This window comes from Carcharodon carcharias, chromosome 22 (genome assembly GCF_017639515.1).
Source record: "Carcharodon carcharias isolate sCarCar2 chromosome 22, sCarCar2.pri, whole genome shotgun sequence".
Taxonomy (NCBI): Eukaryota; Metazoa; Chordata; class Chondrichthyes; order Lamniformes; family Lamnidae; genus Carcharodon; species Carcharodon carcharias.
The window spans coordinates 48887380-48914141 of NC_054488.1; the positions used below are offsets into that span (position 1 = coordinate 48887380).

Below are 26762 nucleotides of genomic sequence, written 5' to 3' on the forward strand. Positions count from 1 at the left end.
GGGGCATTTTTTCCAGTGAGGACTGCAACATAAATTGGCTGCCTGATCTAAGGAGGTGGGTAGCCGATTTACATAATTTAAGACCCTATTAGAGGTCATTTTGGGAAGCTCTGAGCTTTTTGCTGAAGGCGGGGGCCAAACCCTGCCACGCGGGGAGGCCATCAGCTTAAAAAGTTGAAAGAGGGGCCGAGACCATGGATAAGGTAGACCCCAGGGTCTCAACTAAGCTGCTGAAGGGGTTGCCCTCTGACCCTCAGCCTCCTGAATCTTTCTTCTTTTCTCCCTCCCTCCCTCCCCTACCCCACCCCACTGCCAAGTCTCGATCTCCTGTCTGCCCCATTATCCACCACATCTCCCAGTGGCTTAGCTGAGGTTTCAGAGCTGTCAGCCCCCTGGGCTGGTGGCATCAGGAGCCTGCCCACCATCTTGAATTGGACACAGGCCCACAGGTGGCTAATGAGGAGACCTTGTGTGGTAAAATTGCCAAACTGCTAGCAGGCGCAGACTTGGGAACCTGCTTTTTGCTGTGACATTGGGGATCTGACCTCCATGGTAAATTTCAACCCTATGACTCCATTTGATTCCTAGTCTGTGCCAATGCTCTTGATTTGAACTGAAATGGAAGCAGGGAATTTATAGTTGGCTTTAAGGGTCTTGAGTCAGGTATGGGAAGAAAGTACCCTTGTTCCAGTTCCAGATCACTTTCTAGCACCCACCGTAATAAATTTGTGTGTGCAGACATTAATGAGGACATAGTTGACTAAAATAAGCTGCTCCATAATTGAATGACTATAGCCCACTGTTCAATGCTTTTTATAATTGAATGAGGGACAGTGTGTTTGCAGATTCATCAGTTATTTTTGTGTAGCTAAGAGAAGCACTCCCAAAAGCATTCTGGAAAACAAGAAATCCTTGCCCTTTCTTTAGTGGTAATCAGCAATCATCTTAAGGGTCAATGGTTAGTATGCTCACTAGCTGGTACAAATGCACAGACTATTTGCCAATTGCTCCTGCAACTAGTGCAGGGTTCCAATGTGCAAATATGAACAGCCAAATGCCCAAAACAGGTTGGTGGGCTGCCCGCTCATTCACGGTGTCACTTGAAAATGGCGCCAGCTGGGCAATGGGTGTCAATGGTTTGAGCAAGGTGCCAGCCTCCCTGACTGGCAGCTGCTGCCTGCCCTTATTGCGGGCGAGAAGCAGGCGGCTAGCAATTGCAAGCCAGCCAGTTCAGCTTATTTTCTGTGCTGTAGAACTGATTGGAAAAACTGCCACAAATAATAGTTGAAGATGTGAATTATCACCGCGTAGCACTCTGCAACAAGTCTCCTATCCATCTACGCCAAACAGCGTTGTCACCTTGCTGCCTAAATGTGGAAATTCTGTATAGAAAGTCTCATTTTTGAGGAGACCTGAGCCATTTTTACCCAGGCATGTAATATGATAACTAACTCAACCAATGGGAGTTACCATCATTTTACTTGTTACTTTGTCACCTGAGAGGTCAAACTTGGTCAGAGACCCTTTCTCACCTGTCACAGCAACTACTTCCACACACTGAACAGCTCAGTGCCTCTGCTGCATCAGCCCACGCCCTCTTCCTCACCACTTCAGGGCTGCTATATGGCGCCGCATCACCACCTGATCCAGACGGTTCCAGACAGTACTCAGTCTTTTGGACAGCCTTGTCTCACATGCCAGAGGCTCCTGTCTGGTGGCAATGGAAGATTGGGGGGCAGTTCAATCCCTCCAAAGTGCAGCTTAAGTGAAGGAGATAGTCGTGTGCACCTTACCTTACACACTCACTCTAAAGGAAAGTTCTTCTCCTCTCCAATTTAATGGCACCCCCATCCTGGCAACCTGGAAATCCCAAGTGCTGCAAAATATTTAACTGTTTTAACTCTGCTCAGAGAATGAATGCAAAAATCAGCACATGTGATGGTTATTTTACAAGGATGCCTGGGCATAATTTCACATCAGCTAAGTGGGCTCAATTTTGAGCACTGCTACCCCTGATTGTGGCCATGGAAGGAACTTCAGGGCAGCGTGTACTTACTCCAGCCAGCTGTTTAGTGAAAGTCAGTTTGAGGTATGCTGAATTTGTTTGAACCACCTTTGAATGACATAAAGCAAATGCAAGAAATAAAGCTAATTGGTTCAACTGCAAGTCATTTGTACTTTCCCAACTTCAGTCGTCTACTCATCCCAATGATATGCCCCTAGCTACCGCTACTAACTCATCCACCTGTCACACACTTAATTCAAAGTTTGAAAACCATTTTATTGCCAAATGCTTTTGAAAAATTGAATGCAGATTTCTATTTTGATTTTGATTAACGTGCTGAAAGGGGAACTGAAATGCAAATATTTTCAGAAGGATGGAGAGTTCACATCCAGGTCTTTCTGGTGATTGAGCTCATTATTCAATTGCACTTTTTTGAGTAGTTATAAATAAACCAATTCAAAAATTGTCTGGAAATTGGCCCAGACCACTTCAGGGGTGGTCCTAACCCTCTGTTACCTTGTGCAAGTGGCCACAACACATTGTATTTGGTGGACAGTGAGGTACTCGGCATGAGAAGTATCATGACCACACTCCTTCCTCTTGTCTCAACCCTCTGCATCCTGGAGGTTCTCGATAGTCATGGGTTTCTCGTTCTAAAAATACAGAGCTGCTCTAGCCAAATGGAGCAACCCACCTGTGACTGATATTGGGCACATTTTGCATTAGGAACTCTTGGAGAATAGGGGAGGGGGCAGCACTGAATACTTATGTATTCTTAAGAAAAGGACTGTAAAAATATGTGGTATGACTGCAATTTGTGTTCGTAACTTTTACAGGAATCATTATTCTGAGTGCCTGTTGTAAGGATGGCTGAGTTGCTACTGTTAATGATAGTTAATCTGTAGACACTTCTTGGGTGGAATCATAAAGTTTGTTTACCATGTACTCAGCAGCAACTACACGTGTGCTTTCAACTCCAACTCTATCTCTACACTGACTGCTGAGTTAGCCCGTGCTACTCTCCTATTGGTTGCTACAGATCATGTGATCTTCCTAAAACATATTATTCTTAAAGGTACATTTCAGACTAAATAAAACCATAATTACTACAGTGTCCTATATGTGTTGTCATACATCCATCGACTGTCTTGAAATTGAAGTTAATTCAGTGCAGCCGCTCAATTATTGTGTAATCCAGAAAGAGCTTTGAACTTCAGTTGACCCTATATGGTTGATGTGGAAATGCTTAATGCTGACCTGGATACAACTGAAACAACTTTTTGCTTTACCCGTTGAGGAGTACAAATACTCTAACATTAAAATCAAATATAACTGATATCATCTAAAGCTGCTGTCAAGAATCTGTCCAAAAAGCCTATAAATGGATCACCAAAAAGAGAATCACAGGAACAGCCAATAGAAATTTTCAACCACAGACACATGACATCAATTTTGAAGCGACTGTAGGATTAAATGGTACTCTCCCGATTTCTTGTTATACATTTACAAATAAGAACCAGAAACATAGAGAGAGATGGAAAGCAACATTACAGGTTAGTCTATCTTTAAACTATGAACTGGTTCCAAAATGAGAATTGTTGGGGTTGAAGTGCAGTTCTCATTTGCCATGACGGTTGGTTAAGGGTGATTATTTGTGTCCATATCTCTGCCTGACCATCACATGAATCCTTTAGTAACTAACACTGATATTGCCATAAAATTTCCACTTGTGTTTTGAAAACTCCATTAAGTAAATGCAGAAAAAATAGACATCTTTTAGCCAAATAAACAGAAAAAGCACTTAAACACACTCAATGTCAATTGAATTGCCCTGATCTCTACTCTGGGATTTTAGAATTTTGTCTACGTTCAGATGTTTGATTTGTTGTAGACTGGTATTCTCCAAACAAAACCTGACAGAAGGGCCAGGGCAGAAGGAAAGCTTAGAGACTGATAGGGCTGCTTGTGACTCGACTCATTAGCGATTAAAAGATAACCTTTCAGTTTATTTGTTCTTTTAGTCAAGACCTAATTTCAAGAATAATGTTTGGAGTAGCAGAGAGTCAAATTTGTACCTACAAATCAGCACCACAACAATTAGAAAAACAATTTTCCAATGCCTGTACTGTGCCATTGTGAGCACTCATCAACTGCATCTTTCCAATTCGTTTCTTTTCGAAAGCCAGAGTCAGGAAAACTGTTTTGGAAATGTCATTTTGGAAATTCTTACAGCAGTATGCTTGACTTTTTCAATAGTTTATTGCTTTTTGGGATTGGCCAACTGCTGGAGTGAACAATTTGGCAATCGTTTATGTTATGTATTCAATGTCTTGTTGAGCTTGCCGTACTTTGCAAGCTAGTGCCTTGTGGGGCTGCAGAGTCCATGTTGTTTTGTTAGTTCAATTACTGCAGACAATAAATGAAGCACCTTGTTCAACCACATCTGCGTCTATGTGAGTATTAATCAGTCTCTAATAGGTTATCAGCAGTACCAATAGTTAAACATAATAGTTTAGAAATTAGGGAATTCATCCCAGAGCACTATTAGACCAGAAAGAGCCACAAATATGAGGGTCAGAACTATCCACCTTGCATGTAAATCTGCCAGGTCTCTTGACTGCAAGCTCCACATTCATGAAGCATTTTGTTTGGAAAGAGGAGACAATTGACATTCTCACCTTCTTCAGTTAGATCGTGCCTTGATGTTGCGGTAATGTGGAATAACACTGACAGGTAATACAGGAGGAGCTCATGGCAAGATCACTGCCCTTGTAGCTTTCAGTAATTGTGTGTGGTGACCAGGATTTTAAAAAAAAGGAAAGAAAATGTATGTGTTTCTGAAAAGATTTAAGCAATCACAGTTTGGCACATTACAGGTCAAAAAGCAAAACATTGAGCATGCTGGAAATTGGAAATAAAAACAGAAAACCTGCTGAGTACTTCCAGTGTTATGGCAGCATTTGTGGTGAGAGAAACAGTTAACGTTTCAGTTCTGTGACCTTTCCTCAGACTTGGGAAAAGTTAGAAATGTAATAGGTTTTGTACAAGGGGTGGGTGACGCAAGGACAAAAGGAAGGTCTGTGATAGGGTGAAAGGCAGGTGTCACAGACAGGGGAGGACAGAGAAACTGAAACACCCAATTCCCTTAATTTACTGCCCATAATCAATGTGGTTTTGGAAAGGAAGGAAAGTGTGGCTCTTAGCCCCTAGAGTGTGTGGTCAATATAGAAATCATATCAGCAAGCTCTCATTCTCACACTCACCCCTAAAATCTAAACACTATATTATTCACACACCTCACACTCAAGAAAGAAACACTTTAAAGAAGAGAGTGCACACCCTTCAAGTGTTGAACCAAAAAAATAGTTAACAATTCACGTGTTGGGTTTGTGGTAGAAAGACAGTCGCCAAGCCTTGGCTGAGAGCCCAGACAGTCATTATACTATTAAAACAGCTGAGCCCCAGGAAAAACTTTGCTTGATTCAGAGCTCTGGCTCTCATATCTCTTCTGTCAATTTCATAATGTTTATCTACACAAAGTAGAGGTTTCAAGTGCTTGCAGTTTCTGCTATTGATACATTAAAGGGTCTGGATGATTGATATTTTATAGGCTTGTGGTAAATGAATTTTTATGAATGAATTTTTAACACACCCTATTGTCATTGTTCTACACAGATTGTATAGTGGGTGAATGGGCATGGAAGTGCTTGCCTTGGCATGGGTAGCGGGCACCGCTTTGGATGGGGATTATGAGAGGCCAAGGGGGGACTGGGTGGAGGGGAATGGCTTATCATTGATGGAAACTTCCTGATGCCTTCTACCCACAAAGGTGAAAATCCAGCCCATGGGAGCCCAAATAATAGCAAGTATGAATTCCATGGATAGTATTCGTCTTTGGTATGTCCATTCGACAGGGAGGCCCCCACCCAGGGCGATGCAATTAGGAACGCAGTGGAAGCTTCAGATAGTCGATGTTGAAGCTGCAAAGGTCACCTGACCCTTGAAGGCCATCTTAACAGTTCATCAGTGTCCATTTTAAATAAGCGATAGTCCATGTTTGAAGTGCTAAATAAGACATGCCTTCATCGGGCCTGACATAGGAGATTTAGTCTTCCAGGTCCAAAGGAAGTGGCAATGGGGCAAGGAAAGAAACAGAATATGTGCCTAGAGTAGGTGTGCTGCTGACTGAAAGCAAAAATTAATAGAAAAACCAAAATATGCGAAGAATTGAGTGTCGCGATTATAGTCTGAAATTATTGAACTCAGTGTTGAGTCCGGGAAGCTGTAAAGTGCTTAATCAAAAGATGAGGTGCTATTCCTTGACATTACTTTTCTAATGCCCAGTGCCCTGTTTCACTTAATTTTTTGGTGACATTCAGTGACCCCAATCTTATTCCAGATCAATTTCATAAACTCAAAGGGAAGAAATTAATGATATTGTCGTCTTATTTAAAAGTTAGAGATCAGCAAATGGCTCACAGGAAAGAAAAATGGGAGTTTAAAACCATTGGAGAAATTCAGAAAAATGACAGTATACTTTAGCTCATTTTTTACAAATCCCATTAAAAGTATATTAATCTCGCTGATTTAGAAGAGGCCTGTTAAATTCTTTCTTTTGTGTGTTTGTTTTAATCATTCAAGTGCAGACTGCATGTGGGCAGCTTCAAATCAAAAACAAGAGAAGTCAACATGAATCACATTATGAAAAAGATGGTGCAATAAAGAGGAATTGAATCGCTTCTAAGATTATCAGAAGGCTGGGGATTATTGTTGCCTGTGTTAATGTGGGGTGCACATTTCAGATTCTTTACTCCGATATTTTAATAGTGGTATTAGCCTGTTCATTTTAAACGAGTTAATACTTCAATTACAGCAATTGAGAGAGGAACTGGATATGAGTGCATGAAGCATTTGTGTAGTAATATTCCCAGCAATAATGTCTAGGCTACAAAGAGAAATCAAAGATGAGAAAATTCTATTGGCCCCTTTGAAATTCATCCCAATGATGCATTAACTTTCCCATTATAGCATCCAAGCACATTTTTGAACATCCATGGTATTTTGTCTCCATTGCCTGACCTGGCAAATTATTTCAAACACTCAACATTCTTTCAGTAAAGAACCTCTTCCTAAAATCTGTTCTAAATTTACTATTAACTTTCTGTTCCCTGCTCTTTTCCTTTGGTTTAATTTGAAGTAATATGCTGGGTTTAATGTTACCTCTGCAAAGTTCCCCCTTAACCACCTTCCTACCAGATAGAACACCTTGAATTTCCTTTACCTTTCCTGCATTTTACATTACAACAGTTACCACACTTCATTGGCTGAAAAGAACAGAAGGCTTGCATTTATATAGCACCTTTCATGACTTTCATGTCCCAAAGTGCTTTACAGTCACTTTTTCTACATTACAACTGAAATGTAGAAAATACTTTCGGCGGACCCTAAGGACATGAAAGGTGCTATATAAATCTTTGATCATCTTCCACTCGCAATAATTTTGAGTGTATGTTTGCATTCTGTCATTTGTGATACAGTGAGAAAAATTGGACATAATACTCCAGAAGTGCGTTTGTAAAACTCCATTTCATTATGCTGCACTCATTTATTATCACTAAAATTATACTAAGCTTTTAGTTCTATTTTCCCTGTTTTATTGAAGGATCATATCATATCCACCAACACATCAGAAGGAATACATGCTTGCTACCAATGAATAGGTCCTCATTAGGATGATCCTATCACCAAAGAATAACTCTTATGCTGTGCGGAACCTTTGAGCTAAATGTCCGAACAGAAAGCATGTTAACAACATATGGATGAGCTGAATTTCCAAAGGGGTCCTGCTTGAAAGAGGCAGCTTGGAGTCCAACCAATGACTTCTAGCCCAAATGCCAATTTTAACTGATGGTTTGAACAGGGATACTGCTGTTCCTTTCCCGGTAGATAACACAGTGTGAAGAGGATCAGAAAGTACCCAAACAGGTAAGTTTTTTTTTTAAATTTACTTTCCTATAGGCATGGAGGAGCCCAAATGCATTTCCTGGCTACCATAAGGAAGGTTAATGTTGCATTATTTTTCCATTCGATGTAAAAGTGCCAGCCATCCACAAGGTGCAAACATTCTTCCATTTTCAAACACTGAAATGTATGTACCCATAGAAGTGGTGATTGATAATTCAACCAACCAACCAACGCCAACAATGTGGATTCTTTACAGGTACTGTTAATTGGGAGACTACCTACAGCCCAGAAGGAAAAATCAGTTTGGACCAGTACTCTTATTTCCCAGTTTTTACTTGTCTTTTACTTCCAGGAGTATATCTGATGTCGTCTATGGCTGATTTCAGACTCACTACAAGGCATGGGTCTTATAAGTCACATTCTGTCTTAAGTAATAGTGATTAATAGCAGTTTAAGATACATCCCTTTTAAGTTGCATGTCATCATATCACAACATCTTTTTTTCTAACCAAATGTTTAGCTTTAACAAATCAAACTATTTATATGACAGCAAAATAAGATAACCTTGTGTCTGAATAAATTTTAACATGGAGCAATAAATTTACAAGTCTCTGAAATGTATCGGTGGTTTGCGTATTTGTCCAGCTTTAATTATGGTGATCTTTACTGGAGGCTGCTGTACTGCTGTATGTTTTCAGATTGCTGGTTGGGGTTGTTTTGTTTGTGTTGTATCTTAGGTTGTGTTGAGTCACAATAGAGTTACTGAGTGTTTCTGGATGTGGGTTTCTTCTGATCTGGTATCTTCTTTCCTCACACTCTGTCATGCCATTTGATGTTCAGACTTGATATATCTTGGTTCTGGACCTATGCTGAGGATTTCTGCTGAATTCCAGATGCCATAAGTCAGATGGTGTACTCAAACTTTCTGTCTGATGTTCAGCTGGGAAATTCATTACCCACATGTTGGCCATGGGCATCTTTTCCTAGTTTTTTGGGAACACCAATGAGTGATGACTGAGGAGGTTTGTCCACTGAATAGCAATTCTGTGTTGGTTCCACAGAACGATGAAGTGTGCATGTTCGGAATAGGTATCCATATTTAGTTCAGATAGTGTTGCACAGCTTGTTGACTGATGATCTGCATTGCAGCATTAGATGATCTCCCAGTGTAAGTGCAGGTTTTCCTATGGTGCTCCTTGTGGTCACTGATCCTTGTTGTTGTCTAGTTGATATTGTAGCTGGTGGCTAAGGACAAATCCTTGCATGCTGGTAGGCCTGCGATTACTGGAGGTGTGGTGCCCACAATATAAAATATCGGGGGTGACCAGGGTGAGTTTTTGTAGCAACGTGAGTACAATGGATTCCAGGGATGGATTCTTTGAGCCGTGGTATGCGAGTAGTTTGGCATTGGTTGGCTGAATCATCAACTGTCACTTCTGTGGGCACATACATTTCAGTGTCTGAAGTGGAAGGATGTGTGCACCTGTACCAGTATCAGATTTTGTATAGAACTTATGCTGACCCTGATTCTGCTGGCATATAATCCAAACAGTGGCAAAGGCTTCTACTGGTACCAGTGTGCGAATACATTCTTTGATATTCACCATGCTGAAAGTTTGCTCAGTTTGTTTATCTATGGTCTGATCATTCTCATCATCTGACTGTATAGCTTGACTAGACAATTTTTTTGGATCTTGTCTTGATAGTTTTGGTATGTTTGTTCTTGGTTGTTTGGAATGCTGTACCTGTGTAGTTGTGGCCTCTCACGATGTCAACTCACTTGTTTTAGCCTTTGTTTTCTACATTGGTGCTTCCAGTGTCCTCTAGTGCCACATGTCTTGAATGCAGCATGTATTTGTCAATGGTCAATGATCTCTGTTAGTTGTTGCATAAAAGACAATTCTAGACACTCTATTCTGAAGTCGAGTTTCACTCATAATTGACCTTCAAGTGTTGACCATATTTTAGCTAGATTTTTCAGATGGTCATCTGGCAGATCTGACTTCTTCAGTTTGTGGAGGCCTTCATTGCCGATTGCAATTTTAATCTTAATGACTTGTTTATCTCCTTTTGGAAACTCAGGTCCTGAAAACCCACCTCGACATGTTGTGAGTGAAGTCAACTCAGTTAGGAGATCCGTTGCCTTCCAATTGAGTGTTAGGAATTTTGTTGTCGTCTTTTAGTTTTTTTGCAGGATTTTTAATGCTCTCTGGAGCTTTTGACAGCTATCGGGCTTCTTCCAGCTTTTGGAGTTAAATTAGATCTGAGTTGCAGTACCTTTTGTGGTCACTGCCTTAGCTGGTCAAAGGTTACTGCTTGACTTCAATGGTGGCGCTGTTAAGGCTCTTTATTTTTCCCTTGTTTAGTTCTAAGCTCCGCCCACAGAGCAGTGATTTAAGTGGGAAAATGCCTGCAGACTTCAAAAGTGAAAGCAAACAAAGCTTTTACACAGTCTTCTTCTGGCTGTTACTAGATTGTATTGTTCTCCCTGGCCCAGTCTGCAGCATTTTAACTTCCCCAGAAGCGGCAATAAGGACTGTCTCCTGTCTAGGAGCTTTGCTGAAAATGAGACCCTCCAGACTCTGTTATTTCTGCTCCTGCTTAAATATTTGCAGCAGGTAGACTGTTACCATTTAAGCTCTCCCAAACTCGAACAATTTTACAGGGACCTGATGCCTGCTGACTGGTACGAATTGTGATCCCAGAATGGAGGTATGGGGTAAAGAATCCCTGTAACGTCACAGAATCCTTATACACAGTTTGGCTTGATAGTTGTTTCATTTTCGTACCAGTTCTTTTCTTTTGTTGGATGTGAAGGAATTGAGGCATGTATTCTGCTCAGTCAAATCTTCAAAAACCGTGAAGGTAAGACTACATACAGAGAGTTAACTGGGAGGCTAAACGTCTGTGCATCTGATATCCGCTCCGGCTGCTTGCAGACTGACAACAAGTCATGGGACTAATACATCACAACCTGTTGAGATTGTAATGATTGACAGCAGTTTATGGGGCAATGGAGACACAGTGGTAATGTCACTGAATTAGTAATCCAGAGGCCCGGGCTAAAGCTCTGGGGACGTGGGCTAAAGCTCTGGGGACATGGGTTCAAATCCCACCACGGCAGCTGGTGGAATTTAAATTCAGTTAATAAAATCTGGAATAGAAAGCTAGTCCCAGGAGTAGTAATCATGAAACTATTACTGATTATGATAACAACACATCTGGGTTCATTCATGCCCTTTAGGGGAGGAAATCTGCCACCTTTACCTGGTCTGGCCTACGTGTGACTCCAGACCATGCAGTAACGTGTTGACTCTTAACTGCCTTCCGAAATGGTTTAGCAAGCCAGCCCGCTCAAGGGCAATCAGGGATGGGCAATAAATGCTGGCCTTGCCAGTGACACTTGCATCTCATGAAAGAATAAATGTTTAAACATTATACCCCTCTGTCCTTAAAGGTGCATGTCATCGTATCACAACAATTTAGGCCTTTCTTTCCCTAGGCTCCATCCCTTTCCAAAATGTAAGACCCTCTCGACGACCTCTCTCTCGATTTTCCCAAGTGCCGTTCCTTCAGTCCCAGCTGGTGGGCCCCTGCTACTCAAAATCATGCTCCTACTTGCTGGTCAGCTGCATCTGAGGCCCGGAGGTTAAAATCACTTGAGCCTTACGTTGCTGACATAAGGGGGAGTTTGACCCTCACCTCTTTTCCCCCCGCACCCCCTCCATCCACAAAATCAAGTCAAACAATTGAAGAGATAGCAACAATAACACACACAAAATCAGAACACCGATCAGTATGTGGCATAGCTATAAAGAATACCTGTCATTCTGTCTATTAACAGTGGTTTTAACACACTGATATATGTTAAAGGGCTGGTTGCAATATTTATGTTTCACTCTGCATTTACCAGGGCCTTGGCCCTGATCTGCTTCTGCTTTAGTTGCATCAGCATAACACACTAATAACTGCATTCCACCAACATTTAGTTCTCCCTTGGACCCCCAGTTAAGCAACATTTCCAACATTTTTCAGTGACACCATACCAAGCATTGACTAAGAAATGGGGGATAGAAAATCCTAATCAAGGGAGTTCCCACTACCCAACCATTCCCTCGCATGATGCCACTTGTGCTGGTACTCTAGTACAAAACTAGGAACTGGACAGGTCAAAGACGGTTCTTATGAAATCCCATTGAAATTACAGTGGAAATTGTAGTATAAGGGTCTGGCACATACAGGATGAATATGGGGCTGAGTACTGTACCGCTTACACAGTGATGTAAGAAGGCACATGACCCAGACTTAAGGTTAGTGTGGTGTTGAGCAGAGACATTGCATTGCTAAAATCTTGCAGTCATTGCTAAAAACTTTCCTTCGAGAAGCACACTGCCACCATTTTGCAGAGCCCGTCCAGTAGAAATCACCATAATGGCGGCAGATCTCTGGGCTTTTCTTTTCATTTGTTCACAGAGTGCGGCCTCTGTTGCCTATCTCTATTTGCCTGTAGAAGGTGGTGGTAAACCACTTGATTGAACTGCCGCAGACTGCACGTTTACTTTAATTAGCCTTTTAGATTAGACTCATGCCAAGGCTCTGCCTGCTCCCTCTTGGGTGCATGGAAAAGATCCTATGACAAGTAGAGCAAGGATCCTAACCAACTATATGTTGCTCAACCAGCCCCACTAAAACAAGTGATCTGGGTTATTTATCTTATTGCTGTTTGTGGGACCTTGCTGCACGGCAATTGACTGCTGCAACTCCCTGCGTTACAACGTTGGCAACACTTCTAAAGTTTGAAGGTTGTAAAATGCTTTGTGAATCCTGAGGTCATGAAATACAAGTTGTTTTTTCTTAATACATTGGACTAGAAAATAAATTCACATTGAGTAACATGGAATAATTGCTCACATTACTAATTGTTCTGCCGTAGCACCAAGCATCAGTAAAGAGCCGAATCCAGCGAGTTAACAAGTGCACAGGCCTCTTGGTGAACAGACACCAGATGAGCAATCTTGTTTTGAAGCCGCTTGTATAAATGGAACGTTTAGAGGAGCAGCTCGCCTGCTGAGCTACAGCACGATAAACTGGTCCACAGCTGTCTGGGTAAAAATGTGAACAATGTTTGTGGCAGCATAGAAATATTTTGCAGTTAACACAAGTGCTGGCTTCAAATAAATAGGCCATAATGGAAGCGTGTCAGAGTCCCCCTTCATGTCCTACCATGTACATCACTGAGGCATTAGAAGTACTTAGACCTTTGGTAGAAAGTATGCCCTGAGTGGCAGCCAGATTACAGAAGAAAAATTTAAACCAGCTGCTTGAGCAAGTAAACCTGAGTCAATTGCTGATGGACTGGCACATGTGGTGTAGTTCAAGACCTGTTAGCAACGCACGGATCATGTTGCTTTTTCTAGCTTTATTAAGCTACTTTGTTTTACAGCTAAAGATGTAGGTATTAACACTCCCATCTGCCCAAATTATCAGTGAAAGAAATCACTGTTTTGCAGCCTTGGCTTCATGTTCTCCTTAAGCAAGCGCACCCATTGCCTGTTGTAAATCACATTACTGTCCCTACTTCAATACAGACAAGCTGCTCAAGGTGGCATAAGACACTTAGTAAGCCTGTCTTGCCCATAGAATCTCTATCACACTTGATTGAAAGCTGGTAAAATAGCACCCAAAGCATTTTTTTCCAGAACTACATTAGAGCTTGAAATCAGCGTTGGGGATTTTAGTGAATGACTGCTTAACTTGTTTGCAATGCTTGTTGAAGTAAACTGTTAATCTCTCTGTTAAAAGGACAGAATATGAGCAGGTAAACTTCACCTGCTGGTATAATCAATGATAATTCGTAGGCTTGTATTTTCATTTGAATGATCTGTGATGAGTGTACCTTTTGCTGCATTTTCTTACCAAGTTGTCGCTTTCACTTTCTTTGACCTATTGCCTGCATTAAAACGAAACCTTTTGACACATTTTAAGCAGCAGGTTTGCTTAACTAACAGCACTGTGGGAATACCTACATCATACAGACTTGGGTTCATGATTGAAACTTGCTACCACCTGATCAAGGACAATTAGGGACGAGTAATAAATTCTGGCCTCGCCAGCGATGCTTACATCACACGAACGAATCAAAAAATTGACTTTGCGTCGATATGACTAACATTTCTTTTCACAGAATATTTTAGGTTTACCAATCGTAAGCCAGGCAGAACTGAAATAAGTGAGAATGTGTTAAAACTCAAACTCGCATCTGAGACTTCTCATTCACCCCCGCTTCCCCCCACTTAACTGGGCCACAGCTTCAGGGGATGATTTCAGGGAAACAAGCCTGTTTACATTGGACTGAATTTTCCATGCCCACTTGGATTGGGCTCAGCATGACATCGCCTTGTTCATCTGTGTCCTTGGACCATTATTCAGCCAGAATAATACAAAGAACAATTTTGGTATTGATCTTGGCAGCTCTAAGTTATTCGTAAATAACTAAAATAAAGAGTAAGGTTTAAAATCTCTAAAAATAACGCAGTGGCAAAAGTGGCGGCATTAGCAGCTGTTGAAGCACCATTGTACCCATGCCTGCGTTGTTGAATTAACCCTAAGACCTTTAGTTTTAAGTGAAGTAACTGAGAGATAAAATTGGAGTGAAAGCGAGGAGTATTGGGATCCACTGAGATGGGCTTTGTTGTGATTTGGCTCCAATTCAACAATTTGTTTTTCATTCTCGGGCCTTGGGGAAGAGTTATGGGCACCAAATGACAATATGATGGGGTCATACAGCTTTTACAGTTAGGAGTTCTAGAGTGTTTAGTTTGCACAAGACAGTCCTTGCTTTGGCTGTGACCTGCTGACATACAGTAAACATTTGTTTAGTGAGTTTGGATTCAAGCAGGAAATGGAGCAGGCTACAATGGGGTGAATTTGTCAGCTTTGGCTTTTGAGACCCGGGACCCAGGAACTTTCAACTCTCTGTCACATGTAGAACAGCAACCCAAAAAGTCACTCCCTTGCACCTCCCAAATGTTTCCTTTCCCATCCATGACTGGCTGGTCCAAGACCATTATTGGGATCATTAGGGAGTGATAGGTACAGCACAACTGACCTGTAACTTCAGCCACAGGACACTGGCATGAAGTCTGGGACGCAGTCAGTGACCTCCATCTTTCTAAGGTCACTATGCCACGGAGTGCATTTAGTAAGTTTGTCACAGGTTTCTCGGAAGTGCCATTAGTCTTTTTTACATTCTTGCTGTCATCCAGACAGACATTACAATAATAATCAGACATCTGTGTTTTCCCTTGTGCCACACAATATATTAAGCTCCTGCTATCACAAAACATTTCAAACGTTCCATAGACAAGAGCAATAGAAAAGAATTAGGTAATGTAGTGGGCTGTTAGGAACATATTAAAACCGCATTCCTTTGTATGGTTTTATTGAAATGTTAAAAATTAACAATTGTTGGACACTTTGAACATGATTCAACTCAGCAGTAGACATAGTCTGAGGGTGAATGTTTAACATGCTCCGCTTTCATCTATCTTTGTGGAGGGAGTAGCTTGTTTTAACACACTGAAGAAAGGTGTGAATGAACTGTTCGATTTTCAGTCGCTTTAAGACTGAAGAATCTGCTGAGTCACATGCTTGGTATTTGTTTTTAAAGCATCTTGAAAATTGGCATGTTCCTGGTGAGCTAAATTATTGTTAAGACTATTGATGCTTTTTGTCTTTTACAACTATTTGAACTTGATGCCGTTTTTTTCTGAGATCGGAAAGTTGGTTCAAATTCTTCCATCGCCTCAACTTTCCCTATCTCTGTAGCTCCACAACCCTCCAAGATATCTACGCTCCTCCATTTCTGACCTCCTTGAGCATCCCTGATTCTTAATCACTCTATCATTGGCAGCTGGACCTTGAACTAAGCTCTAGAATTACCACTCGAAACCACCTTACCCCTCTCTTCCTTCAAGACACTGTTTAAAACCTACCCCTTTGACCAAGTTTATGGTCATCTGCGCTAAATATCTCCTTTTGTGGATCTGTGTCATTTTTGCTTTACAATGTCTTTGTATGAGGTGCTTTGGATGCTTTATTATGGCAAAGGCACGATATGAATGCAAGTTTTTTGTTATGAAACTGCTTTTAAACATTACAGCTTTTATTGTCCATTACTGCGAATTGCTGCCTGGCTAACTAAAAATGGAGAACATGTACAGATGGCAGTGGTTGCATGGGAGTACAAACTACCTATGGATAACAGTGGTATCTAGCTAATAAAGTCAGGATTTAAATGTACTTGACATCTTTTAATTTTGGCGGAAGCAGAATTCAACATTATAGGATCACAAGAAAAATGTAAGCCATTTGTAAAATTTTGCCCTCAGTCTTTTAGCTTCTCCATGGCCTGTATCATTCTCCATTCATGGAAAAGGGTCAGTGCTCTCCCATTGCTATTTTCTGCCTATGACATTTTCAAACCCATTCTTTGGGGTAGGTTGATGACCAGGACTGATAGTGAATTGCAAAGTGTCTTCACCTTTATAACCTCCACTTGTCTCTCTCTGACAGCTGCTGTGCGGCAGACCATTGATAACGGGGAACACTAAAATGCCAGCAAATCTGAGCATTAACTTCATCATTGTGAAAGGGTATACAATCTTCCACTTCACTGGAACACATTTCCTCATGGATTGATGGCACTCTGTGCAAGGGTAGGATTTATTTTTGCCAAGGAAAATGGTGTAGTGTGGCACCACAGTAGTAGGGGTGGTAATTTTTGAGGGCAAGATGATGGAAGTATTTTTTTAAAAATCATTATCATACCAGCTCAGCAATAGACACAACGATCTGAGTGTTGGTAGTGGGTGAATGTTGAACATGCTTGGTGACTCCACTTATTCCTAACTTTGTGGAGGGATTCGCCTGTTTTAACATGTTGAAGAGAGGAATGCCAGGAAAACCCATCCCTAGTATTTCAGCATCTTAGTGGTTATGGTAGCACAGTAATAGATTTGAGTAAATACTGGATATTGTTTTCGTAAAGCAATAACCCAGGCATTGTCAATCATCATTAAGCATAAAATTGTTAGGCCCAAAGGTAGAAGAGAATATATTGAAATGCAGTAAGGTGATACTATAGAATTTATTGATCTTCCCTTACTGAAATAATATACTACCCAGGTTATCCATTTCAAGGTCCTGTAAGATCTCCACCATATAGATTTTTGGAACAAAAAGTGACCTTCAGAGAAATTAAATGCTTAATGGTAGTGACTCTAAACATGTCATGTACATTATTTCTGCCCAGAATATACCAGACATTTTTGTATGAAATTTCTTTAAAAGAAAACAAGTTCTTTTTTTTTAGTATTCTGCTTTATTTGGACTTCACATTTTTCCTGAATAAAAAAATGGAAGGTTTTTTTTTCATTGAACTGAACACCTAACACTAATTACAATAATGCAAGATTATTCATGGCTGTCATAAAATATTGTAGTGTAGCTGTGTATTCCCTAGAGTGTGGATGATATTTAAGAGTGTTTTGCAGTACTGTACTGAAGGATTCTTGTTCTGCCACTTTGGAGTGTGCTCAGTTAGTTGCTTTACAAAAGAGCCTAAAGGGTTTTACCTAATTTCACATTTTAAACCTTGAAAATGTCATTTTATTTCAAGTCACCTTGCTTCTATCCGACACTAGAATTTGATACAGTCAAGATTCTAACTTATTTTTGAGACAATAGTTTGTAATGCCTTGCATATTGGTAGGTTTACAAAGCTAGCCCTGTGTTTTATGTCTCATGGCATTATCCTTCCAAAAGAATAGGGATTCGGAAAATGCAATATTATCAAACCTGATTGATATTATGGTAATTAATTCCTGTATCAACTCATGTCTACTTAATAAAGAGTAGTTGATAGTTGGCAGGACCAGTATATCTGATTGAATAGTTTACACACTTCTAGGATTCCTCATACCTACATTTGAAAGGATTCCAAGTCTCCTCAGATGTAGGCAGCAACAAACTGCTGCCAAACAATAAGCCTTTGATTTGCTGTTTTATTTTGGAGATGATTGCAAAGATCCTCCCAAAATCTCTGGGATTCTGATGGCTGTGTTGGTTATTACTATCTACATTCTGAAGAAAAGAAGTATGAGAGATAGGGTCAAAGCAGCAGCAAAAGTTAAGGCAAGAACAAGCAACAGAGAAAGAACAAAGGGATTTAAGGAAAGAAAATAAATACCACAACACAATGAGAAATCAAAACCAAGAGTAAAGTAGATGGAAAGAAAACAAAAGTAAGAGAGGTATAAAAAGAGGAGAGCAAATTACTTGGGTATTTATGAAACCAGTCTCTTTTTTGTTGTTTCATGCAATGAAGCTGGCATGGCTATCATTTTTTGCCCATCCCTAATTGCCCTTGAACTGAGTGGCTTGTTAGGCCATTTCAGAGGGCAGTTAAGAGCAAGGCACATTACTGGGGATCTGGAGTCACAAGTAGGCCAGACCAGATAAGGATGGCAGATTTCCTTCCTTAATGGACATTAGTGAACCAGATGGGTTTTGCTGACAAGATGATAGTTTCATGGTCACCGTTATTGAGATTAGCTTTTATATTCCAGATTTTTTTAGTGAATTTTAAATTCCACCAGCTGCTGTGGTGGGATTTGAATCCATGTACCCAGAGCATTAGCCCTGGTGCTCTGGATTACTACTCCCGTGACATTACCACAATGTTGCCATCTCCCCCCATCTGCAAAATTAAACATAAATGGAAATACAGTTCTGCTGAAAAATCATTGATCTGAAACATGAACTTTGTTTCTTCACAGATGCTGCCAGACCTGCTGAGCATTTTCAACATTTTTATCTCAGATATTCAGCATCTGCAGTGTTTTGCCTTCATAAAAAAATCATTATTTATTCAGTGATTTTAAAATTCACATAGGGTTAGGCGTTCAGCTTAATGCAGTTCTGAATATCTCAATTCTAGACCTAAAGCAAGCAAAAGACTGAACATGCAATAAAAATAAGTACATTCTCACTGATGGGTGTTCTCCAATCTAAGTAAATGCTTTGCAAATTATAGAAAACTAATGATCTAGGACATTAGGGAGGTTTTGTAAACTGATTCTAGTGAATGTCAGTCCAACAACAGAACATCTGATGAGGAAGGTTTTGATTTCACCCAATCATTGTGGACGCTCCAGTGATATGAGTTGATATTTCAGAAAGTGAGATTCACCAGTAGCTTAACTCCGGTAAAGTACAGTAGCTACAGGTTCCAGTATTGTTATGGTGCTGGAACTGCTGATGCAGTGCTGATTGTTTCTCCAACTCTCAAAAGTACTATGCTCGCCATGGTATTTGTTCCCACGTTTTTGATTTTGAACTGGGTTTCTGAAGCTTTATTTGAACAATCCAAATGCACCCAATCAGAATTGTTAATTTTAGCAGTTAGGATAGGTGCAGTATCTGCCATATTTGCTACAATATCTTATACCCTCCTAAGTTAGCAGACATCAAACACCATGTATTTGGTATTGGTTTGCTCCTGATTTTAAGTAGCCATACTATCATCAATTACAAATGGCAAGTAGGCAGTGGAAGATCAGCTTTAGATATTGTACCACTGTGGCACTTTACTTCTCCCTGGAAGAACACTGCAGCACTGGTTGCCCAGATGAGCAATCACTATATTGCAAAGTATTAGACTGATGTTGGCCAGAACAATTTTATAATCATAATAGTTTGGAAGTTCAGTGAGATTTATTGAAATTTCATACTTTGTATATTGGTTTCAGTTTTTCTCCTTGCTGTGTTTGTACAGACAGCCATGTGCTTATATTGAGTATAATAATGACCAGAAGTTCGACTTGGAGGGATTTTGCTTGTGTTGGCTCAGTTCTGACTAACTGTAGACAGACTGTTGGAGTTAATTACATTAAATGGTGAGAACATTATTTGACCCTACTGGTGGAGTACCAGATGGTATCCATTGTACTTTCTTAAGGCTTAGAGTTTAATGGCAGCCTGATATCTGAGCACGCCTGGGCTGATTTTGGCAGGGGAAGCAGGGGGCAGATGTGAGTGGGTGGCTTGTCAGCTGAAGCTTCCATTTTTTTGGAGCATGTTAACTTTGCTCCTTTTCTCCCATAATGTATGTATTCTATATATTTTAAAAATGGTGTCATTGGAAATATAAGATGTGATGTTATTTCCTTTTCAGAAGACTACATGAAGCTGCGTTGTCTAAGGTGAAAAGTCAAGACTCTCAGTTGGATTTGAACAGAGGAGAAAATGTTAAGATGTGTTAAGGTGATGGACACTAATCTATCTCCTTTATTCATGCGTAGAATGTATACTCTATATGAATTCATCCGGTTCGAGAACTAGATCATTGCATCAAAACAAGCACGTCTGCTATCTGAAATAAAATGAAGGTGACCCTACAGGTCACTAGGGAAGAATGTTCAATAAGTTGCTGCTGGTTTCAAGGGGCATTGTGTTTAGATTCTCTGGTTGACCAGTTTGTATCTGCAATGGTCCATGTGGCAAGGTTTTCCTCTCAGATTGGAATAATTTCAGACTCCAGCATGCTCTTGCACACCAATAATAAAGGGACACTTGCAACCCTGTCAGCTCTGGAATGTTAGACAACTAAAAGATGGGGGAGAATATGAAACTAAAATGAAAGCTTAGGGAGTGATACAGCTTTAAGGAAAGAAAATCTTTCTTTTGACTGTACGAATAGAAGGATTGTGGCTTGTGTGCTTTAGTGACAACTGATTGGAACCAGCAGGAGCACCTCAAACAGAACCTACAAATATATACTGAACAGCTCCTGCTAACTGTAATGACTTAAAGGTGCTTTTCTGCTGGCTTGTAAGCTAGAAATTCCTAAATACACAGCTGCACAGCTCAAAGGTGTTGGTGGAAATGTAAGTTCACCATAATCATTTTCAAAGGTCTCCTCTGCAGTCCGGTTTCAAGGGTGTAATCTTCCTATAAAAGGATATATTTTAATAGAACAATGGCAGCAGACCTGCATCTCTGTCAGCATCTGTGGTTTTTGGACTAGTCACTGTTTACGTACTGGAATTTTGGTGGACTGACTTTGTTATTCATGAAAACCACATGTCTTCCTTTCAATGCTCTTTAATTTAAAAAAGAAAGTCAAGAGTCACTGCTATAAATTAGGTGCTAGCAACAATAGTGTTTGCTCATTATCTGAAAAAAGTGGCCAAATAAAATCCATCATAGATAAAAAATAGACATACTTTCAAACCGACTCTGCAGCAGGATCTACATTTAACCTTAACACTGCTGCAGGCATTGGAAATGAACTGTTAAATTCTATTCGGATTGTATCTATATCACATATTTGTCATTTATGGTCATGAAGGCCTTCCTCATGCTTCAGATACTATTGTAGCTCTTTGATCCACAGCACTCGACTTTGAAGAGCAGCGGAGTTCATCCCAGTGTCCTGACGATATTTATCCCTCAACCACAGAGTCACTCAAACAGACTATTCATTGTTGTTTGTTCACAAGTTGGCTGCTGCATTTCCCTGCATCACAACAGTGACGACGCTTCTAGCTGCCGATTTGCTCACTTTGGGATGTCCTGTGATTGTGCAAGAAGCTATTTACATGTAAAGCTTTTTCATACTCTTTTTAATTTTGTTGACGAACATTTTGAAAAATACATATTACATTTATTACTTAAGGAAAATTTCCCAGCAAACATACTCTAATTCTGACACACTGCATCATTTAAGCCAATTGCAATCTGTGGAAGTAGACATCCATTATGTACAACGATGGCAGTTACATTCCATTAAGATATATTTCTGAAAATTGCCTTGAGATCAGGGATGTTACAATGAGATTACAAGGGAAAATCTAGCTGTTGTTCAACAGCACTAGGAAATATACAACGAATAGCTATGAATCCCTGGAAGTTAGTAGTAAAGAAATAATTTAATCAAAGGATTTACAGGAAGAACATAAGCCATGAGAGTGAAGTTCAAGCAGTGCATGTTCATTATATGATCACTGAGTTTATGTTGCTGTAAATTCCCTTACATCTGTTATTAGTTATTATCTATGCCAGGTTGTGTATTTTCATATTTTCTTATAAAATATATTTTTGCGCTACTGAGATCCATTTCTTTGATTTGTGGATTTTCGGATGTTGTTAAATTTGAAAGTAATGTCATGTGACATATGACAAAGAACATTACCATTCCTCTGTTGTGTGATCTGTAGGTATGTTGGATGATGTGACAGGAGCTGTAGCATTGCCAACTTCCCTTTCTAAGCAGATTACAGCATATTTACTACCTCTTGTGTATTTTATCCTGGCACGTCCCATTGGAATCCTTGGGGTTATGATGTTTCTGTTCTCTGCCTGAAGACACTGCCTGATTATGGTCAGATTTATTTCCATGAACCAGATAAACTATGAAAATTACAAATGCGAATATGGTGTTCAGCACCTTGATTGCTGGAGATTGGCTAAGACAGGGAACCCCCACTTTGAGGAATGGTGTGCCAGCGTTCAACCCATTCATCATACAGTAGGCAAGATTTTGCAGCAGGGTGATAATTGCTGCTGTCATCATTGAGGCAGGTGGGGAACCGAAAACTTGGTGCTGTGCAATACTAGTCCATTTCCTTTGGAATCCCATTGTGTGTAATTTTATGTAGCCTGAGATTAATGGCACCAACAATGTTTCAATACCTAAATAAAGACTTAATGGGCGGACAGCAGACTGTATGTGATTTCTAGTTTGTGGTGGGATGACACTGTGTTCAGCCTGTCTTCTTGGAGTTGGTCAAAGGGCAAGCTCCATGAGTAAAGAGTCAAAGTGAATTCTAAGAAAACTAGCCAATGGTGTTTTATACTACTATTTTTCAATGATTTCTGAAACGTTATTTTTCTTGGTTTTTTTCTTGCTTTTATTTTCTGATTTGGCATCAGAACAAGTGGAAATATTTATGTAGAATTAAAAACAGAAATATTTTCTGAAAAATCTCTATTGCCAAAAGTTCAGCAGAACAGGAAAGTAATAAAAAGAATGAATGCAAAAAGGGGAAATATAATACAAGCATTTAACCCAGTTTAGAGAGTTAGACATCATTTAACAGCATACTGCGTGCCACTTGACAAGCTAACAAATCATATAGAATCGTAGAATGGTTGCAGCATAGAGGAGGCTATTCGGCCTGTCATGTCGATGCTGGCTTTCTCTAAGCCCAACCCAGCTAGCCCCACTCCCTGTCGTTTCTCCAGAGCCCTGCAATTTTTTTTTCTTCAGATAATTATCCAATTCCCTTTTGAAAGTCAAGATTGAACCTGTCTCCTCCACAGTCTCGGGCAGTGTATTCCAGAGCCTGGGCGCTCACTGTGTAAAAACATTTTTCCACATGTTGCCTCTGGGTTCTTTTGCGAATCACTGAAACTTGGTGTCTTTTTGGTTCTTGACCCTTCCACCAATGGGATCAGTTTCTCCCTCTCTACTCTGTCCAGACCTGTCATGATTTTGAGCATCTCCATCAGAGCAGTACCCGCTTTGCCAATCGACCTCCGTAACTGAAGTCCCATTCTCATAAATCTTTTCTGCACCCGCTTTATGCCTTCACATCATTCCTAAGGTTTGGTGCCTAGAATTGGACACAGCACTCTAGCTGAGGCTGAACCAGTGTTTTATAAAGGTTCACCATTCTTGCTTTTGTATTCTATGTCTTTTGTATAAAGCCCAGGATCCAGTAAGCCTTATTAGCTGCTTTCTCAATCTGCCCTGGCGCTTCAAGCTATTTGTACACATATACTCCCAGGTATCTCTGCTCCTGCATCCTCTTTAGAATTGTATTATTTATTTTGTATTGCCTCTACTCATTCTTCCTACTAAAATGAATCACCGCACACTTCTCTGTATTAAATTTCATCTGCCATGTGTCCATCCATTCCACTAGCTTGTCTATGTCCTTTTGATGTCTATCACTTTTCTCCTCACATTTCACAATAGTTCCAAACTTTGTGGCATCTGCAATTTTTGGAATTCTGCCGTGCACACTCAAGTCTAGGCTATTAATATAGATCAAGAAAAGCAGGTGTCCTAACCTCAAAACTGGGGGACCCCACTATGTACCTTCCTCCAGTTCAAGAAACGAGTGTCCACCCCTTTTCTCTGTTTCCTGCCAATTGATCAATTTCAAATCCATGCTGCTAATGTCTCTTCTATTTCATGGAGTTCAACATTACCCACAAGCCTGTTATGTGGCACTTCTTAAAACGGTCCAGTTATATTGACCATCATTGCTGATGGCCTCCAGGATCTTGTTTTTTGAATCAATCCACATCAATCGCATTTGTCTTTCATCAAAAATCTCAATCAAATTAGTTAAACACTATTTGTCCTTAATAAATCCTTAATTAATCCACATTTGTCCAAGCGACTGCTAAATTTGGCCAGGACTATTGCTTCTAAATGTTTTCCCACCACCAAGATGAAACTGACTGGCATGTAGTAGCTCATACCTTTTTTGAACAATGTTGTAACATTGGCAATGATCTTGCACCACTCCTGTATCAAAGGCAGATTGGCTGATTGCGGCCTGTGCCTCCACAATTTATATCCTTCCTTCTCTCAGTATGCTTGGATGCACCTTATCTGGTCCTGGTGACTTATCAATGGCAGGAGTTAGGGTTTGCTTTCAAAGTCCCTCAGTTGTGTCTTTCCCCAGCAAGACATTGGGAGTCATTGATAGCATCTATGTGTCCACCTTGAACAGTTGGTTATTTCTCCCCTGCTGTTGCTATTTATTTGTTTCAACCTTTGCACTCTGATTCACCCAGTGGTCTCTCCTCAAGCCGACTGGCAACGTTATCCTGGCTGTGTGATTGTGTTGGTGTGCCATAGCTCAGATCCACAATAACAGAAAAGGAAACAAATGCTTGTATGAGGTGAGAGTGAAAGGGGGACCTGACATAGGAGCTGTACGGCAAAAGTCGCTTCATCTCTTTAACCCCCACCTTGTACAGAAGAATATCCATGGTGGCCTCCTCCAAGGGAATCCTGGGCTTGTATTTTCCAGCCCCCCCCCCCTCCCTTCCCCTCCAGTTCAGGTACATTCTCATGTATTCTGTGGCATCTTACCATGCAAGTATAGAAATATTCTTCATATGTTGTAGGCTGGAAAAGTGCATACAGAGTGATAGACATGCATCTAACCCACAAACGGATCAGTCAGCAGTAGGTGACGATACATAATATAGCTAGGCTGTCTTGCACGTTTGAAAGTGTAAATATGTAAAGGCTGTCAACTGTAAATTGTAGCTTGTTTGTTGCAGAATTATTGGTATGCAATAATCAATAATATTACAAACCTGTTTAAAATATGGGAGAGGGATAAACCAGGCAACTATAACTGATTTAATATAATGTTAGTGGTAATGAAATTTTTGGAACAACAATCCAGGACAAAATTAATTGGCATTTTGAAAAATATTGGTTAATAAATAAAAGCCAGCATGAATCTGTTGAAGGCAAATAGAGTTGGACTAACTTGATGAACTCCTTGATGAAACATCAGAGAGGTTGATGAGGTTATTATGGTTGACTCTGTGAATATGAACTTTCAGAAGGCTTTTGGTAAAAGTTTCAACCAATAGACTTGGTTATAAAATTGAAAGCAATGGGATTTAAAGGGCAGTTGGCTTCAAGGATGCAAATTGACTAAGAGACAGGAAGCACTGTTGTGGTGAAGCGTTGTTTTTCACACCAGACTGGAGGAACGAAGGTAGTTATGACTCCTAAGGAGTTAACCCTGGTGCCCTATCCAATGTTTATCCCTCAGTCAACATCATGAAAATGGTCAATATCACTTTGCTGTTGGTGGGACTTTGCGCAAATTGTTTACTACATTACAACAGTGGCTACTTTTTTTTGCTGTAATGTCATTGGGCCGGTAATCTAGAAGCCCAAGTTAATGGCCTGGGGACATGGGTTCAAACCCCATCATGGCAGTTGGTGAAATTTGAATTCAATTAATAAGTGTGGAGTGTAAAGCTAGTCTTAGTAATGGTGACCTTGACAACTATCATTGATTGTTGTAAAAACTCATCTGGTTCACTAATGTCCTTTTAGGGAAGTAAATCTTTACCGCCCTGAAGAAGGGTCATATGGACTTGAAACGTTAACTCTATTTCTATCTCCTAGATGCTGCTAGATCTGCTGAGCATTTTCTGTTTTTGTTTCAGATTTCCAGCATCCGCAGTATTTTGCTTAACTCTTTACCATCCTTTGCCATCCTTACGTTGGCCTATATGTGACTCTAGAGCCACAGAAATGTGGTTGACTCTTAATTGCCCTCTGGAATGGCCTACCAAACCACTCAGTTCAAGGGCAATTAGGAATGGGCAACAGATGCCAGCCTTGCCAGCGATGCCCATAACCCATGAGGGAATAAAGGAGTAAAAACACTTCATGCCTTTATTGGACATGGCAAAGTACTTTTGAAGATATTACAAATTTGAAAACTGTATTTTAAAATGGACACAGCAGCTTTTAAGATGGCTGGCAACATATCATATGGCTTTGGCAATATTGACTCCAGACACATCTGAAACCTGAGCAAATACCTGATTACAGCCACTTGTGAAATTCACAAGTTTCTTTGTTAAGGCTGAACTGTCAACAGAACAAGACTATTGCATTCAAAAACAAAAATAGCTAGAAAAACTTAGCAGGTTTGACAGCATCTGTGGAGATGAAGAC

General features: G+C 40.3%; 1 long non-coding RNA gene across 1 annotated transcript in view; it reads left to right on the top strand.

Annotated features, from left to right (window-relative positions):
- The window catches only part of LOC121293898, a 42792-nt gene extending 20053 nt beyond the window's left edge, over window positions 1-22739 (top strand). Inside the window, exons 2-3 of the long non-coding RNA XR_005946637.1 lie at window positions 20205-20293; window positions 21426-22739. This is a non-coding gene — a long non-coding RNA (uncharacterized LOC121293898). The remainder of the gene's footprint in view (window positions 1-20204; window positions 20294-21425) is intronic.
- The last annotated feature ends 4023 nt before the right edge of the window (window positions 22740-26762 follow it).